General features: G+C 40.7%; 1 pseudogene across 1 annotated transcript; it reads left to right on the top strand.

The window, feature by feature from the left end:
• Window positions 1–1,444: 1,444 nt before the first annotated feature.
• On the top strand, window positions 1,445–19,862 carry LOC145465659 (uncharacterized; annotated as a pseudogene). Its single transcript, XR_014041668.1, has 5 exons — window positions 1,445–5,039; window positions 8,577–9,172; window positions 10,750–11,064; window positions 11,959–12,030; window positions 12,367–19,862. The product of XR_014041668.1 is annotated as an uncharacterized LOC145465659 (transcript).
• Window positions 19,863–19,951: the final 89 nt, after the last annotated feature.

Raw genomic sequence — 19,951 nt, 5'->3', positions numbered from 1 at the left:
ATGGGGAATAATGACACTGCACAAATACAAAAGGTGATTATTTGTGCTCATGCAACTTACCAAAAGAAGCTTTACGATTAGGTAATTAGTGTACAGCTAAACGAAAGATGTGGAGGGTCCTGGACCTTTCGACATAAATCCGTTGGCCTCTTTGGTTGCTCCTTTTTTGTTTGCCGGAACTCCTTGACCATTTCCCTCTATTAACTTTGGCACACGCATACCCGTCTCGAGAAAGGGCAAATGAGCAATTTTGAAGACAATCTCTCAGCCAAGGAGATTATCAGCCAACATACCAAAAAGGAGTTTATTCATTTTATAACCCTCCCATTAATTTTCATATTGCACTTGAACCGCTCGCAAAAAGCCAGTATTGATCTGAAGACGAATTGGTGCGATTGTTGAGAGCTAGTTAACTTGATCGGCTTAATTTAATTTCCACTGGGATTAGACCAAAACTTGACAGACTGTGATGTGAAATGAACTCTTGCAGTGTCCCTTAGATGAATTCGAAATACCCGAAAAACTCGGCCCTCTTAAGCTTTTTGGTTCGTATTTTGTTGAAACAACACTTGAGACCAGCTTTCTAATGTCACTATCGCTAGACTCTACAAAACAAGGTCGTTTTTCTTCCATGTAAAATAAAGATGAAAACTGAAACTCTCTTGCTGGCTTTTTTTCCCGCAGACATTGTTCTTTTCAGTGGAAATCAGAAGAGGAGGACAAATATCGTCTCAAACGGGGGTTGTTGCGCGATAACTGTCCACCACGTGACATAAAGTAGCCAACAAAATCGCGCGGAAATTAATGGGTGGGTTATAATGGAAGATATTCCCTCCGCTATAAGAATCATGGTAGTTGTATGCACCGGGTGCCGGTGCATAGAACTACTGTGATTCTCAAAGGGGAGAAACAGGCGTCCATTCATCAACGAAGCTGATTGGACAATCCGCCAATCTTAAGTTGCGAGTGTAGACTAGCGTCAAAGATCCTATGTGCTTGCGTCAACACGTCAACGCAGTGTTTTATTTTAGCATGGATCATCTCAAGTAAGAAAAGCATCTCAAGTAAGTCAAGCATCTCAAGTAAGACAAGCATCACAAGCAAGTCAAGCATCTCAAGTACGTCAAGCCTCTCAAGTAAGACAAGCATCTCAAGTAAGACAAGCATCTCAAGTGAGACAAGCACCTCAAGTGAGAAAAGTATCTCAAGTAAGCAAAGCACCTCAAGTAAGGAAAGCACCTCAAGTAAGAAAAGCACCTCAAGTAAGCAAATCACCTCAAGTAAGCAAAGCACCTCAAGTAAGCAAAGCACCTCAAGTAAGCAAAGCACCTCAAGTAAGCAAAGCACCTCAAGTAAGCAAAGCACCTCAGGTAAGCAAAGCACCTCAAGTAAGAAAAGCACCTCAAGTAAGCAATGCACCTCAAGTAAGCAAAGCACCTCAAGTAAGCAAAGCACCTCAAGTAAGTAAAGCACCTCAAGTAAGCAAAACACCTCAAGTAAGCAAAGCACCTCAAGTAAGCAAAGCATCGCAAGTAAGTCAAGTAGCTCGAGTACGTCAAGAGCCTTAAGAACGCAAAGATTCTCGAGTACGAAAAGCACCTCACGTAAGCAAAGCATCTCAAATAAGCAAAGCACCTCAAGTAGGCAAAGCACTTCAAGAAAGCAAAGATCGTCAAGTAAGCAAACCTCAAGTAAGTCAAGCAAAGTTCAAGTAAGCAAACCTCAAGTAAGTCAAGCATCTGAAGTAAGACAAGCATATCAAGTAAGTCAAGCATTTCAAGTAACCTCAAGTACGTCAAGAACCTCACGAAGGCACAACACCTCAAGTGAGGAAAGCACCTCAAGTAAGGAAAGCACCTCAAGTAAGTCAAGCATATCAAATAAGACAAGAATCTCAAGTAAGTCAAGCGTTTCAATTAACTCAAGCATTTCAAGTAACCTCAAGTACGTCACGAACCTCAAGTACGCATAGATCCTCAAGTAAGTCAAGCACCTCAAGTAAGCAAATCGCCTCAAGTAAGCAGAGCACCTCAAGTAAGCAAAGTATCTCAAATAAGCGAAGCATCTCAAGTACATCAAGCACCTCAAGAAAGCAAAGATCCTCAAGTAAGCAAAGCACCTCAAGTAAGTCAAGCATCTCAAGTAAGTCAAGCATTTCAAGCAAATCTCAAGTACGTCAAGAACCTCAAGAAGGCAGGGGACCTCAAGTGGGGGAAGCACCTCAAGTAAGCAAAGCACCTCAAGTTAGCAAAGCGCCTCATGTAAGCAAAGCACTTCAAGTAAGCAAAGCACCTCAAGTAAGGAAAGCACGTCAAGTAAGTCACGCATCTCAGTCAAGTAACCTCAAGTACGTCAAAAACCTCAAGTAGGGCCAATTTGGCAAGGATCCTCAAGTAAGTCAAGCACCTCAAGTAAGCAAATCGCCTCAAGTAAGCAAAGCACCTCAAGTAAGCAAAGCACCTCATATAAGCAAAGCACCTCAAGTAACCAAAGCATCTCATGTAATATATGAAATATATATTTCGGTACAATATATGTCCCCATACATGACGCACCTACCGTTTCCACTGGACGTGCAGCTGGACGTGTGAAGCTGGGAACTCCCGGAAGTTTTGGCTTGGAACTCGAAAGTGTAACATCTTCCGTAGAAGCTTAAGCCCTTTAACGCCTCGCAGAAGAAAGAAATTGCAAGGTAAGCTGACGGCATTAATAGCAAGTTAACTGAAAATGGCTTGGTAGAGGTTTTCAAATGGATTTCATAATCGGATGATAAGTTGGATGTTGTGCTTATCAATCTAATGAAACTTTATAAGCTTATGTCATGATAATTTCGCATCGAGCTCCTGTGAGGCAAACGTGCAGGGTTGACCTTGAGATCATGAAAAATATCTTGGAGGGGATTGCTTGGAATCTTCACCTCTGGTTATTTAGGCAGACCTTAGCACTAAATAGAAGAGGAGGAGGGAAAAAGATAACATTCCCAACAGTATGTGTCGCCAATATAGAGCAGTTAACCCGAAGGGTTTGATAATAATTTCTATTGCCAACCACTTTGCTGAAACAAACCTGCTGAAACCTGGATGTAATCACAAAGAATCGGATAAAACTTCACCAGCAAAATGGACAATCACAAAAAACTACTCCCATGGAAACAACCAAAATCTCCCTGAAAATTGGCCTGACAACCTTTGCAGAAACAGCAACAATGCAGTTTCCATTTACGGCTGTTTCGAGAAAGGCTACCAGATGAAAGTGTCAAGCCTACACGATAAGACCGTATGGTAGTCTGATAGAATAGAGGCGCTTATGGTGTATTCTTAGGAATTTTGTTTATTGGTGCAAAGAAAATCTAAAAATTTGTATTTTTGCATGTGAAGTATTACCAAGGATACAATTTAGATATTAAACTCATAAGACCATTTTTCTGTAGCTTTTCCTTCACTGTTGCACTGACACTTAGTTGAAATTTCTTCAAAAAATTCAGTGTGGCATGAAGAACCTTCGTTCCAAAAGTCTGAGGATGAAAAAAACGTAACAAATAATGTTTGGCATTAATTTTATATCTGATTAAGTACTTAGCATGAGCAGCAGGCAGTAATCTTAGCTTCTACCCATAGTAAGTTTTGGGGTTGTTGCATGGACTTTTACACTTTATTTCAATGTACCGCCTTTCTCAAAGCAGCATGTCCCAAGAAATGACTGAAGGAAGTATCGCCGGCAGGGCAAGTAAAACAACCCCCCCCCCCCCACTAGCTCAAAGTCTGGATCTGCCACTGCACCCCATCAGGAAGAAATAGAACTGGCCATGGAGGTTTGAATTTCACTTAAGGGGGTAAAATAATACACCCAATCCCAGGATTTTAATCCCTTCATTAATTATTATCAGGTGTTCAAGCTGAATATTATTACATGTACTCTTAATGGCCTGCTCTCATTATGCATGGGTCTCTTGATTGTCATGTATGCATCTTAGTTTATTGCTGGTACAGGATGATGGGTATTGAAAAAACACAAGGTTGTGACAAACATGGCATTTCATTGTTCAGTTTGTAACATTCATAGCCCAGTTGGTAGGGCAATCTAGGTTTGAATCCCATTGAAGCCCCACCCCTTCCCCGCTCCCAAAGTATTTTTTCTAGCTTACTTTGCAATTGCTTTTGAAAATTGCAATCATGCTGTGTGAGTACTGTTGTGATGGTCACATCCTCATTTTATTTGTGTTTCTGTTGTTCACTTCATTCTCCCTATGTTTCATTCCTTTCAAGGGTCAGGATGAACTCAATAAATAATTGCTTGCTGAGTCTTTATAGCTCAGTTACATGGTAGAGCACTGCAACCCCAATGCAGAGGCCATGGCCTTCAAATCCTGTTTAAGTCCCCAAATTTTTTATTCAGGCTTATTACTTAATAATTTTGCTTGTTGACGTATATTTTTTATTACATAATTTTAATTTGGTGTTCAAGTTTTCCTCTTTAAGTTAAAAATGAAAAAAAATCCAAAAAAACAAAAGCAAAAACAAAAATGCTTGGAAGGAAGAAAAGATAAAACTAAAAGCATCCACAAAACTGTTACTCTAGGATTCTGTGATTGTTCCATAAATTATATATTATTACATCGTCGCACATGCTCAAGACTTTCCACTGTGCATCGCAAAATGTTACATGAACTAATGAAACAATAAACACGATAAGGCATAATTGGGGTACGATTGGCCCATCATATCTCTTAAGCAGGCATGGTGACAAAACCTTTTTTGGTCTATTTTTTGAAACAGTGCTTGGTAGGGAACATTCCGGGAAAATTTCAAAAAACAAATGTTTGACAAATTTTATTTCTGAGGAATCACCTTAAGGTAATAATCCCTTTTAAAGGATAAAGCTCCAAGTTTAAGAAGATAGCTCACCCAGGTGGGATCCACCAGCTAGGTCTGTTACATTGGGATGTTAAGGAAATATATATCTTTTATTTTTTGTTTGATTGCAGCTTGTGCATTTATGACTCATTGGCAATGATTTGAGGAATCAATGGCAACAGGAGGGTAAGTTCATCTTAATAAGCACTTAAAATAGGCTGAAAATTGTGGCTTAAAAACATGATAGGGAATAATACAATGATAGAAGTCATTTGATTTGACAATAATTGTACAAGCAGAGTTTCCTTAACACACTAGCTGCTTGGTACCCTCATAGGCATACTTGCACCTTTGGACTTAGGGGGGGTGGTGACCTTCTTGTTCGAAAAAATTACTCAATGCCCGAATGCGTGAGCGTTGAACTTGGGATGCAAACGCACTCAAAACGCGTGACAAACATAAACGTTCACAAAGATAGTTGTATTGAAAGCTTGCATCTCAATGACCTCTATCAACAGTCTCAATCTAGTAAAATCCAAAACTTATTAAAAGAAAAAGTGCTTCTTTTCATGGCGTTCGTTCAGTGATTGGCTGATCAGCAACAGTGGCATTTGTGTTTGAAGATGGACCATTGGACATGTTACAGAAGCAATCATATAATCGAGACAAAAGTCTCGACATACTCAAGATGTTCAAGGAACAACACGAGGCATTGCTAGAAGTCGTTTGAGATAGTCTTGGCTACAGCAGACTTGCAGCGTACACTGCAAGCCTTCTATGAATTCAGAAGTCACGTAAATAAGATGGTTAGCAACATGGACGTACTAGAGGAACATCTCAACAGCAAAATTCAAGAAAGAAATTAAAACACCCATTGTTAAGACATTCCAAACGGCCCTTTCAGAGTCACCACAAGAAAAAAGTTGTCTTCATTTGCTTTGATTTGTGTCCTTGTTTTGTTGATGGAAAATTGGGAGAGGAAATGATATCTGATACACATTTAGCCAACTTGTAGCTAACAGAAAACCCCAGGTCCCTCATAACATTTCAGTCTAAGTCCTTTTTTGGAAGGCAAATGTCAGAGAAAGTAGCTTACAAGCCATAAAATCTAAAAGGAAAGGCCGAAAACACTGTCCCGACTGACTACCGTGGCATTTTTGGTGCGCCAATGATACTTAGGATCAGCAGCAGATACAAATGGACACTTTAACGGTACGATCATATGGTACACACACGGTACTGCTTCAAGTACCAACTCACTGAAAAAGCCACTTAACGGCCTACAGACACCCGGTCGGGCATCTAATTACACAGAGCTTCATAAAAAGTAGAAACTTTTTTTGGGAGTTTTGGAAATCACATCAACAGCATTATTTTGTAATGTTTGCTCTCTCGTGTCATTGCCCGAATCATGACCATTTAGCCAAAAACTTACGTAATTTTCTGTAGCTGGAGGGGGGGGGGCTGCTGTCCCCCTTGACCCCCCAGCTCTTACGCCTATGGGTACCCTCATAACCACCTGGAACCCAGACTCACTTTCAGGGCCTAGTCCTCAAAGAGTTGTTTATAAGTGCTGGGCGACCATAGCAGCACTAGATGAGGTGCCATTAAGATGAAGTGCATTCAACAGACTGATCTTTGTTTCTCATCACATCTAAGTAGCTCTAAGTGGATGTCTGCTGGTTCTTGCAGTCATCTGAATAAAGTATTCCTTGACCAGGGGCTACACCAGCATTAGTAAAATTAACTACCACAGAGACCTGTAGTGTATTAAACCAGAACTCCCAATTCCAACCAGACATTTACCCAGGTATATCAGCCGGGCACGGTTGGTCATCATGCCTACTCTTGAAGTCTACAATACTGAGCCACCTTCTCTTGTGTCCATTCCATAAAGCCCTCCCATAAAATAAAAATATTGGCCAATAAAACTGTAAGTAACCCATCACCCTGTAGCAGCAGATTGCAATGTAGAGAGGTCACAACATGGTGGGTTAACACCACTGGGGAGGATGGACACCAGTTACTGTGACTTACACTAGAGTTGCCAACTTAAACCTTTCACCTCTACTTGCAAACTAAATCCCCACCTTCAAAACAGTGTTAAGAGCAGAGGCCAGAGCCTCTAACACTTGGTTATGTATTGCTGCCAATGCGACCCACCCCTAGCAGTAATGTGTGCCAGAGGTCCTGATTTGCCACAGGGGGTTGGCAAGAATTGATTGTATTGCATGCAGAAGCGTACTAATTTTTAGGGGTTCCATGGACACAAGTGCTGACCACTTAACATGCCTTTCCTCAACTGCTGCTTTGCAAGTGTCCCTCCCAGGTAAAAATCTTTTAGAGATAATTGAAGATCTATGCTAGGATCTTTGTACATCTTGATGTCGAAGCTCTAGCTGATCTTTGGGGACATTCATTGAGATCCCCAAAGATTTTTGAGTATATAAGGTCCTTCATGTTCTTGTTGTATAGGATCGTACAGGAACTTCACTGGATCTTGTACAGTTCATAGGATCCTATAGAATTTTAAAAGGATTTTCACCAGGGTGCACACGCTACTGAAGCTTGTCCCACTTGAACTTACCCATCTTCCTTAGCTTGGTAGTTACCATACATATCATGTCTACAACTCTCGCTATCCTCATACACCTAAGTGCTCCTTAATGGCAGGCAAACCCTCAATGATCATGGTGGACAGTTCCAATAATCTTGTAAGGTGGGATTAATTATGACTTGCCAGTTTCTGCCACTGCCCATTTCTTCCAAGGCTGATCTGTATATGCTGCTGACATGCCTGAGACATCAAGCTGCCAGCATGACCCTCAGGACACTGTCACACCATATGAGGACATTTGATGCCAGCATCACAATCTGTTCCAGCTGATGACTGCCAGCAAGCTTGCAAATTTGAGCTGAGTTCAAATTTGCAGCTCAAATTTACTCAGCTGCTGTGAACGATGCAGTGGTTGTCATAATATTGCCTGGCTTTTGAGACCATACAACTCTATACAAGGGGTTTTGTAGGGAGTTGAAGCCTTGCTGTTGAGGGAGTAGACATTGTCCTAGTCCCTTCATGCTGAGAAAACCGGAGATAAGCGCTGGTGTGATGGGCCACCAGGCTCCAACATAGACTTTTAACTACTCTAGTGTGGCTTCTGAATTCAAATCCTTAGTGCTTAGACTCCTTGGAGCTTCTTGGGATTGTTGGTGTGTTGGAAAACTACTACCACACACACTCACCCACCCACACAATATGGAATAGTACGTCTTTGTTTCTTTCTTTACCAGGGATGTGACAGGTGACTGATTAATAGCTGGTTATTGTATTTCAATTATCAATATAGTGGTAATAAAACAATAAAAATCCATATATAATTGCTTTAATTAATATTGTCAGTATGGGCTACCTCACTGTACGTGACACTGATTCAAAACTGGTTCTCCCTATTTTTTAGTTATTTGAGTAGATTTAGGTGTGTCCTTCTCACCTGTTTTGTACTTTTGTTCTCATGTGCATGTTTAAAATAGCTATTACAACTGCTTTTAAAATTGAGACAATTTAAGCTATGAATCAGGTCCTTAATTAGCAAAGATGTAACGAATCAAGAAGATCCCAATTGCATATTTCCCCAGCAGTTTTTAAGTTTTTGTTTTCAACTACTGCTGTGAATAGTACTTTTAAATAAGCTGTAACATTAAATTCTTGGAACTGTTTTTCAGGAACACTTTACACGGTGTTACAGACGACCAGAAAAGATGGTTAGTCTTTGGAATTGCACTCAACAAGGTCCTGGTTTCCCAACTACGTTCCTTTGCTGAACGAGAAGTTCAGAGGGAGTATGGCAATCTTCAAACAAGCTGCAATATTCACACTCAGAGCTCAGATGGGCGACTTAAGAATTGGCTAACAATCTTAAAATATGAGAACATCAATGGTAACAGTGCATTGTCCAGGCTGCCAGGTGGAAGGTTTAATTACTCCTTGTTTGACTGCCGTGTGACATCACATGTTGACTTTGCCAAGCTCTATGTAGAGAACCACATGGCAAAGTTTAACGCCTTTGATGAACACTGCGATGCATCTGCCGTGCTCACCTTGCTTGGTAAAGTGCCAGTCTTCTCCCTGGCTGCACAGAGTGCGGCTGATGATGTAAGAAAAGCTAGAAATTCCTGGGCTCACTGTGTATTCAGTGAATGATATCCAGTGAATTATCAGCAGAGGTTTAAAGAGATGGAAGGGCTGGTTAAAGCCCTTGGTCTGCCACCTGCCAACGAGAGAAATCTTTTAGGAGAATTGAAAGACTGGGAGTTGAAAGGTACATTTCTGATTTCCACAGTAACCTGTTTTTCTTTAAACATTACGATGAAGAAGTACTTTCCTTCAAGATGCATTAAGATAGGATCACGTAACCACTTTACCTGTAGTTTTACAGGTGGCTTAATTGTTACTTAGCTATCTACCAGGAAAAGGGCTCACAACCGTCAAACGGGGGTAAAGGTTGGCACACAGAGATTGCGACTAGTTGACCTGCAACAAGTCATGGGGTCAAGTCCCATCGTTTGAACTGGCCATTTTTATGTCACAAAATCTAGTCACGAGGACTAAACCTTGGTCCTTTTGATTAATTTTGTCCCACAAATTCAAACTGGATTGAATTGATCAGGGAGAAGCTAATGCGACTTGCCCCACAAAAACCTTCGGGTGAGGAGAAGTCCTTGCAACTAAATTAAATTAAACCTTTCACAGATCCACATGATAAGCTACCATATAAACTCCTTACGAACTCCTTTTTCAAGGTGGTGATGTTCATGTTGAAGAAGCAGCTTGGCGTGAAAAACCAACCACTGAATAATTTAGCAGAACAATCTGCAGTTTTATAGCACTGATTTTGGTCTTAACCACCTAATTTTTTTCTAGCCCAGAAACAAATCCCTCAATCCATCCAATGATTCCCAGTGTTAACCTACCTCCATGCCTCTCCACGAGTTTTCCACTTCCTACTCTTAGCTAGCTTTCCATCCAGGCGAGAGCATGTAGTAATAAAACAGAGAAAGACTGGTGAAGTATTTTCTTCTTCCCAATAGTTGGGCATCATAACAATGTAGGTCAATGTAGACTGGACGTTTCTTCTGCAACAATTGGAATGGCGTGACCAGAAGTATTGTAACTCCTCCAGAAAGGAATGCTAATCCACCACCATTCCCCAAGATTTTGCCAGGCTTTAATGAATAATTCGCTTCATTATATGGCTAGCTACGTTGAGCGTGCAAGGTGAACTGAATTCTGTGCTGTGATTGGCTACCCGAGCGGGCAAGATGGCGCTATCTTGCCCGCTTGGGACTACCCGCCATCCCCGCAAGAAACATTTCCCCCGAAAGCCATATAATAAATCCGCTATTGACCAAGCTTGTTCAGTCAAGATGGCTGGATTTTTTTTTTGCGTGTTTATGGAACGCAACTACGTCTTGGTCCATAAACACGCATTAAAAGAACTTGGTTAATATCAGCCATCTTGACATCACGCTTGGTCAATAACTCATACAGTTGTATAGCGTGTTCCATGCTCTCGGTCAGTGGGGACGATCGGAAAAGCGGGCGGACGATGAGCGGGGTGTGGGAGAGAAAAGGAGAGGTGGCCCGCTTCTGTGTCCCGCCCACTTTTTCGATCGTCCCTATTGACCGAGAGCCTGGAACAGGCTATAATTTGCCTGTACACAGTTATACTTCTGGGTGGATTGGGCTCTGCAAAGGTTAAGTGTCAGTTTCCCATGAACGCATGCAATGACCACCCGTGTCCAATATCACCGTTTGGTGGAAGTCGACGACATCAGAACCAGTTGCCATATTAGTGAATCATAAAGTTGCTAAGTGATGGTTTACTTGTTACTTTAGCCACCTTACTGTGTATGAACGCTACTGTGGATCCTGATCTGTTGAAGTTGGTACAACAGCATGTTAACTCACTGAAGGCAGACGTGGGGCAGTTGACATTTGAAGTGCAGGAGGATAAGAAGCGAGTAACACAAGCACTTAAGTACATTTCAACATGTCTGGAGGGACTAGGAACAAGAGTTGCGAGTGTGCAACATGAACGAGAAGTCGTGAAACAAGAACAAAGTTCGCTGTTGAATAAAATGGGAGAGGTGCAACAACGAGTTGCACGTGATGAAGACAAACTGAGTTCTTCTACTCTCCAAGAAAACCAAGGCAAGTGTACAAGGAGGCGTCCATTTACTTGGTTATTATTATAATTCTTGATATAACTATTATTATTATTGTTATTGTTAATATTGTTATTGTTATTGTTACTATTATTATTTTTATTATTATTGTTACTATTATCATTATTATTGTTATTATATTATGATTAGATACGGAAACATGTTTTACAGGTTTAACAGACATCAAATTATGTAAATATTATAGCATTTTGTAAAGCTTAGCTCTAGTTTTTGTCACAATAAACACTCCTCTTTTCCAAAAAATTAAAAAAAAAAAATATTATTATTATAATTGTTATAATTATTATTATTGTTATTATTATTATTATTATTGGTTTAGCAAGGGACAAGTGACATAAATGGGGCAGAGTGGATTACAATTCAAGAAGAAATTTCAAAATCGACCAAACACTATGTAACTTTAATGCTCATATAACATTATGAGCGCGACTAGTATTACAGTCATTATACTCCACGGAATCCACCACTTTTTTGAAATTAGAACTTTTGTTCTATAAGAAGGAATATAAGCTGAGCTAAGCTAACTGGCAATTGTGTTGCGATGCGAGAACATTGAAGACAGCCATATGTTATATCAGTACGGTTTTCCTTAACGATAGAAAACCAACACCGGATGAGTGAGCTCGAGACTACAACTGAGCGCGCTTTACACTGTGTGGAACGTCTTACACTGTTAAGTCTTGAGAAAAAATGTCAGTCACTGTCTTTTACAAAGGGATTATGATCATACACTCGTGCTTATACCAAAATGATGGTGGGATACAAGTCTAACGATAATAATTGTTTAAAAAAACTCCGAATTATTGTTTCAAAAATATACAGTAGTTTGTAATTAATTGCAAAGTTTTTTATTCTTCAGGGCAGAGTAGCTGTGGTTATGGAGAATCGGCGAGTGTAGTATCCCAGCAGGACCTCAGCAACTTATCCGTTGGTAAGTTGATTCTTTTGTAAGTCTCGAGTATGAATTTTTGAGATATCAGTTGACCCAATCTTTTGAGCCATGACCAGACACCGATAAATTGGTCCCATTTATGATGAACCGAAATACTCGTTCCCTTCGTAAAGCTCAAAATACATCTAAGCTGACGTGAAAGTAAGGGAGAAACTTAGAAGTGCGTGAAAAGCGGAAAGTTCCTATTGCGCAATGGGTAAATCTAGCCACATCCCTGAAAGAAAAATGGACGTCAAGCTTTCATACCGAAAGAAACATGTGGTTTTTAATCTTCAAGGAAAACAGGAAGTAAGCATTTTTTTTTGTTATTTTCAGAGATTGCCAGTTGTGAAGGTGACATTACCTTTTTCGCTAAACGCCATGACGTTGACACAAGACAGTGGTTTTTTGATGATTTTAACGAGTGGTTCAGTAATCCACGCGATTCCAGAGCTTATGTACTCCTAGGCGATCCAGGTGTCGGCAAAAGTGTGATGGCCGGAGTCATGGCACAGCGCAGGAGAAGGGCTGGACAGTTAGCCGCTGCCTACTTTGGCCGTCACAACGATGGTACAAGAAATGATCCCAGGTATCTTCTTGGGACTGTTGCACGTCAACTCTGTGATTTTAATACTCAGTATAAAGTAATTATAGGAGGAGAAAGTGGAGTAAAAATGTTGTTAGGCAATTCTAAACTTGGTGTTCGTGAACTCTTTACAAAAGTATTACAAGAACCATTAAGCAAGTGTCCTCCTTGTGACCAGAGGAAGTTAGTTATTATTGACGCGCTGGACGAGACCGAGTACGAGTCCAGGGAAGATTTTCTTGATCTCATAATGCACTGCTTTCCCCTGCTTCCCGAATGGCTTGTGTTCTTTATCACCAGTCGCCCTGAAGATTCGGCAGAGTTCAGATTGAAAAAGTATAACCCCTGTGTTAAGATTTGTGCTGGAAACAGCGATCAAGACAACGTCTATCAGCAGCATGAGCAGGATATTCAAATATTTTTGAACAAGAGAATCGATTTCTCTCGTTTATCCGTCACGGTAGAAGAGGTATCAAAAAAGTGTAACGGATTATTCTTGTTTGCACATTACATTGCGGAAGATCTGAGGCGTTCTTGTGATTCAGGTAAGGAATTAGGTCAATTGAGCGATATTTTCCCTGGAGATATGGACAGTTTCTTTTTGAAGAATTTTACACGTTTCTGCGATCAAGTGGGACAGGATCTCTTTAGGAAGGTGTTTGGTTGTGCCATCGTATCCCCCTCTCCACTTCCTGTTTCAAGCATTTCCTACATTCTAAAGAGAGAGAACTCAAATCACGATGAACAACAAGTGATCGATGCTGTATCACAATTTGTGGTGTTACGAACATCTGATCAGACATTAACTTTCCTTCACAATCTGATCCCAGCGTGGTTGACGGACAAGAACAAAGCTTCTCGAAAATTGTTCATCGATAAGAAGAACGCAGGTGAGTACCTTAGAAGAGTTTTTGTTGAAATTCTCCCTTTTGTCGTGAATGAACCTCCGACAGGCCCATCCATTGACGCTGATTTGAAGGACTATGTTTCACGCGTTGGCATCCGCCTTCTGTGTGAGAATGGGGAGAAAGATTCGCTGAAAGTTGCTTTCGATTCCTTGACGAATTATCATTTCATTGAAAGAAGAATGAAATATGGGAGAATTGAGATTTACCACCTGCTGGAAGATTTCAGGCTCGCGGCTAGCCGCTTTGCTCTCGAAGAAGTAAGTAAACAAGAAATCCTCCAGGAGATCTTGTTTACTATTGAAAGCAATGTTCTTATTCTCTTGGAATGCCCACACCTTCTTCATTCGTGTATACGAAACGCTTCAAATGCTGTCCAAGAGACCGTTTCCATCCCTCAAGTGTCGGCTCCTTGTTTAGAGTGGATCAGTAATTATGCTTTTCCATTTGCTGTTGATGCCAACATTACTAACATGCACTGCTTTGCCACAGCTCCTAATAAGAGGACAGTGGCTGGAGCAAAGGGTCGGTTTCTGCAATTCTTTGACGCGTCTACGGCACAAAGAGTGAGTGGTCCTTTTGATATAGGCAACGATGCTATTGACTATAGTACCCGTTTGAAGTTTACCCCTGATATTACCAATTTGGGGTTTACCCCTGATATTACCAATTTGGAGTTTACCCCTGACGGCAAGTTTCTGTTTTTTGGACGCCTCGACAAGTGGTTTTCTGTTGAGCGAGGTTGTGTCGTGGACTTTCCTCAGTTCTCAGGGAATTCTCATATCTATAAATGGGGCGTGTTTACTCGTGATGGACAGTGTATTGTCGTGAAAAGGAGTTTGATGTCCAACCCAATAACCTGTCGAAACAAGTTTTGTTTGCCTAACTTACTGGCTCTGTGGGCTCTGAAGGAGATTGAGCAGAGTGGAGATGATGAGGTGACTGTCAGTTTTTGTCCTGACGTATCTAACCAGGAGGAACCATATAGCAGAGCAGGATTGCAAATCGAACGTTTGTTCGAGCGTCTTGGAATAAGACAAATCTTGGGTGAGGGTCTCGGAGGGGTTCTTAGGAGGCATGATGATGCCTCGGAGTCTCAGGGTCTCTGGGATTTCCTTTATCCTTGTCGGTTCTGTAGGACGCCACAAGAATTAATTCGGTCGGAACAGGACCCGTCCTTGAAAACTGTACAAGAACGTGTCATTGAGCTCTACCCCAATATATTTAATTATCAAGTTTGGGATCTACGGTCTGGGAAACCTGTGTTACAGCAAGTGTTTTTACAGGATATTCAGCTCGACCCGTTCATGTATTTTTGCCATGTGTCCTGTGTTTATAGTGAAGCTGGATTGAAAATGAAGTGTTCTGGAATAGAAAAAGCCATGTCACTTTGTAACATTGCCATAGTAACTGCTGTTTGCCATTTTTTGCTGGAGTTGAAAATAGAGAGGGCGTTTCAGCAGGTGTGACCGAGGCACAGACATACTGGGCAGAGAACAAAGTTGCAAGGTTTTGTGTCCCCTGAGTTGTTCAGAGAGGTCCATGATGACGCATTCAAGATTGGCCTGTGGAGGAACATTCCTAGAGGTTTTCTGAATCTCTTTAACTGTTTTGCTTACGGAGAAATTCTTACTTGCGTGTCACCAGAAATGAAATGGGTAATCCAGGCTGATGATTCACTGAAGGTGAGTTTGCTACAAACAGGAAATCAAGAACAACACCATATTCATCAGGAAGAACCAGAATATACCTTCAGTAAGTTCACACGCTTTACGTTTTCAAATGATGATCTTTATGTGGTGTATTCCTGTGAAGGTTCACTGCAAGCCTTATCTCTCACGACAGGTAAGATATTTTCGAGTGTGTCGGGCTGTGACCTTTTGTACCTTACAAGAGAAAGGCAGGTTGGGTATTTGTTTCGTTGTGGTACCGAAGAGACAGCCATCTTTTTGACAAGTTTATTCAGTCCTTTTAAGTGTCTTCCAGCATCACGTGTTAAACCGTCAGTTGTAGGAAAATCCGTTGCAGCGATGTTCTTTTCAAGTAATGCTGTTATTTCTGTTAGTTCTGACTCGATGGTTACGTTATGGCAAACTACTACTTTTGCTGGTAAAGAAGTCATCACCTTTAGTTCTAAGTCTTCGTTGACTGCATCCAGCCCGCAGTCTCTTCCTGTGAAGAATTGTGCGCTATCTTCAGACGGAAGGCTTATTGCCATTCACCAGGAAGCCAAGTTAGAGTTGTATAGTTTTGACGAATCGGAATTGAAGTTTCTTCACTCAGTATTTGCATCAAAATGCGCATTCACGGTTCCATACTGTGTTTTTTCAGCTGACGGCAGCACTCTCCTCTTTTGTATCCAGGATAGCAGGAATGCTTCACGTTTCTATACTTGGGATATCAAAGAGGAAGTATTTTCAGCTTCTTTCAAATCACCGTGGTTGGTGACTGCGGAATGTTGTTATCTTTCATGGAATAAACAAGAACTAGTCTTGTGTGGTGACGAGATTGAGATCTGGGAGTACGCTGAACATACCTGCCGCCTTCTTACGAGACTCACAATTAAGAAGCCATACAACTCTGTTAAGTTCAGTCAGTGCACTGTGTCGGTAGATAATCAGTTTTTGGTATGCTGCATCGCAGACGTCATTCTTGTGTACAATCTTCATGCTTATGATATCGATTCCTCCAAACAAGTTCTCCGCGGCCATCTTGGTAGAATCGAGTTTTGTCGGTTTTTAAAAGTAAATCGTTATCTTATCTCATACGGTGTTGATGGTATGGTCTTTCTGTGGGACATCAGCGAGTCGAAAGCTGTTGGATTCGCCAGGATAGCTGAAGGGCAGGAAAGCATTGTAAGCATGGCCGTGTCCACTGAAGAAGACAAAGCTGTCTGTTTTACATCCTCTAATCGAGTGTGCATGGTAAAACTCTGTGAACTGGGATCTGCGCTTCCAATGAAACCTTGGACGACACCTTCGAAAGGCCAAGTAAGCAAAGCTGACACAAGTCCGCAACTGCAAGAGGAAGTCGCTTCAACATCTGAGAATTGCAATTTATCTCTTGAGGATGACATGTTCGAGCCAATGAGCAGTTCTGACTCTGAAGAAGAAATGGATTTTTCTTACTACCTATCCGACTAGATATGTCATATAATGTATGGAACTGCTCTACGGTGACTCTCCTTAATACGCTAAAAGAAGCTGGCGCTTGCAAACATGTGTATCATAATATTGAGAATCCTAACTGAGTGTAGTCGAATAAATAAGGCGAGAATTTCTCAAAGCAGCGAAATAGGAAACGTGAAATGTATTTAACGTGAAATCAAGTCACTGGTTGTTACCAAAATTCAAATTATTTTTTTTATGGACGTTTCCTCTACTGTTCCTATTTCCGAAACTAATCAGTGCAAAATTTCAACAACTGAAATACAATTCATTGAAAAAAAACTTGAAACAGACCATCATCGTGATCAGGATCGGTTTGACCTGGGGGCTATGGTTACCGCCCCGCAAATTATTAAAATATGGCTTCCCAAGCGGAATTACTATCATCAGAAGATGGGCTTAAACTGATCCATAGCTGAGAATTGTTCAAGCTTTCAACTGTCTTCTGCGAATGGACACTTTCTTTAACTGATAGGTGAGATCTCCAAAATTCACCGATTGCTGAGAAATTCCCGAAAATTTAACGGATAACTGAAATTCCAGACTATCTTACCAGCTTTCTGGTGTTTTAATAAACATGGCCATTCGTTTGGAATTCGTAAATCTGTTTCAATAAAATTTTGAGCTGTAACTCAAATCATAACTAACTTTGCAATTCCATCAAGAAACACGCAAAAACCGAAAACCGCAAGCTAAATTTATGAAGGGCGCAAACGTCAAGAACTAAAGTTTGCAAGCTAGCTCGGTGTTCCCAGCGAAGATCACTGCTCAATCTCTCCTGGACTTGAATTCTGTTTTCCAGAGTGTGGAAGCTAACTCACCTTACCGATTTCTATTCATTTAAGACTTACTCTCAAGGAACTCAGTCGCAGTATTTTCAGTTATATTGGCCACGTAAAAACCTGAAAACAGTAGTTTACTAAGATAGAAAAACACCAAAGAGAAAACAAGTATGGAAAAAGATGAGGAAGATTAACGCGGATTACAAACGATAAACTTGAAAAATTTAGGCTAAACTGTAAAAGATCAGCAAACCGTGACGTAGCTCCTTTAATGTCAGTTCTGAGAATTTGTTGTTGTATCAGACAGTATCCACTTGTTGATGATTTTGCTTATTCTCCTCACCTGTCTGTCTGACAGTGTATTCTTAAACTCATTCAATCTCGTTCCCAGAGTCTTCGTTCCCCTTGACCAGCGGTCGGAAAACGAGTGCTCTGGGAGCAACCATTTTGAAATAACCGAATTCTGGTGATTCTGCCTATCCGGTTTCACTGCGCAGTCTGCATCTATGGCGCATGTCTGAAATGGTTGCTCCCAGAGTTCTCGTTTTCCGACCGATGGCCAAGGGGAACGAAGACTCTGGGAACGAGATTGAAACTCATTAATAATTTATTAAGTTTAAACAATGGAAATCATGACCGTGACGGTGTTTGGATATCAAATTGACAAGGCCAGTGTATCAAACACTCAAGACAGTGTTTGACCACATTTCCAAACATCTTCGAAGTTCGTCAGAAATACTTCGCTACGCGTCGTATTTTCAACTCTCTTCTGGGTGTTTGGAAATGTGGTCAAACACTGTCTTGAGTGGTCGATATATTCCATCAAACTACATGGATGTTGGTGAGTCGAAGGAATTTTGAAAATGGGTTATGTATCAGAATGTAGATTGACCAGCTCATATCGCTAAGGACAACTAAGTAAATTTTGATCAAAATATGTACGTTTAGTACAGAGGGAATTAAACTAATAGTAGTACAAAGTCATGGACTGTATTTAGAAGTTGTTTGTAAGGTGTAAGTGTACAAACAGTGCTGGTCAAGTATAGTAGATTTGACGTTTTTGACAAAGACATTCAGGTGCTAACGTGTTATATTTTAAATTAAAGGAGCTTCGTTGATATATTAATATATTAATGTGTTTTATCTTTTTGAGGTATTACTATAGCAGAATATTTCAGTTGTAACAGAATAATTGAGCTCTTTTAGAAAGTGAAAAGTCAGTGTATGAATTCTAAGCTAATAAGTAGTTTATTTCCAACCTTGTGAGGTTGTAATTTTCGCTTAATGTGGATTAAATGTCAATTAATTTGTTCTCGATAGAGAAGTAAAAAAGTAATGGTTAGTTTCTGTTTGTATAGTATTGTTAAATTGTAGCATAAGAAAAGCTGAAAGAAGTTTAATAAATATATTTATATACATTCATGGGACAAAACTCTTACAGTTCACTTAAACCATTTTTTTTTAGAAAGAAAGCGGTAACTGTCTCTCAATTGTCTTTACTTAAGTGCCTTGCGCCAGCCGGCCAGCCAGCCAGCCCGCAAATACCCATTTGGCCAGTTTTGCGCATGTCACTGGAATTTTCTCATGGGAGAAAATTAGTTTTGAAGATTCGACAGTAAAACCCGCGTGTAAGAACCTAGTGGTTAAGGAACCTGCTGGCAGAAATTTGCCATTTTAATACGCACAAATATAAGAACCTGTTTAGTCAAACACACTCAAGCAGGTTCCCATGTGTGGATTACAATTACTTATTAAATGATAAACATTTTAACGGAGTGTGCCTTTAAGATTGCAAATTTATGTCACAAGAAAATACGTAATACAGTTGTGAGTAAATACACTGTGTTCAAGGACCAAACCCAAGTTTATTTATTTTTCTGGTTTAAGGTAATATCATGTTTTATACCATTGACGTCAACAGTTGCTGCCCTTTAACAAAGCTAGATTTGACTTTCAAACTAACAAAGAAACAAACCTTGTAAATTTCTGGGTCGCCCCGCGTAACGAACCAAACTTTTGACGGTTCTTTTTTCAGTGCTATCTATCTCACGTTTGAGTCACACGCATGAGCGGCGAAAAGCGAAGCAATTCGGCGGGGGTGGATTCCGGTGAAGAGGCACCAAGAAAGTGAGCCTGCCTTGATCGCTGTAATTTTCTCATTTCTGCTTCGGTCGAAACCCGGGAAAGGCGAGAAAACTGTTGATGAAGAGCGATCATATTAGATCCCCACGGAGTTGGTAATTAACCGCGGATTCTCACGACAAAAAAGAACTTCCTCGTCTCGCGACTTTCGCACTCGCGCTTGTGCTGCAACGTGGGCCCGTTCCGGCTATGCTTTCTTCAGGCTTTATCTACATTCTTATCTTGTACCACCCAAATTATCTCGTGTCATGTAACAGACGTTAAAATGACTTGTGTCTTTTGGTTTACATCATCATGAAAGCAATTGGTCTTTGAATATGCAAAGTTTCAGGAACTCCT

The sequence above is a fragment of the Orbicella franksi genome, chromosome 13, assembly GCF_964199315.1.
Source record: "Orbicella franksi chromosome 13, jaOrbFran1.1, whole genome shotgun sequence".
Taxonomy (NCBI): Eukaryota; Metazoa; Cnidaria; class Anthozoa; order Scleractinia; family Merulinidae; genus Orbicella; species Orbicella franksi.
Note: the sequence above shows the minus strand (reverse complement) of the source record. Positions and strands in the feature narration are given on the sequence as shown.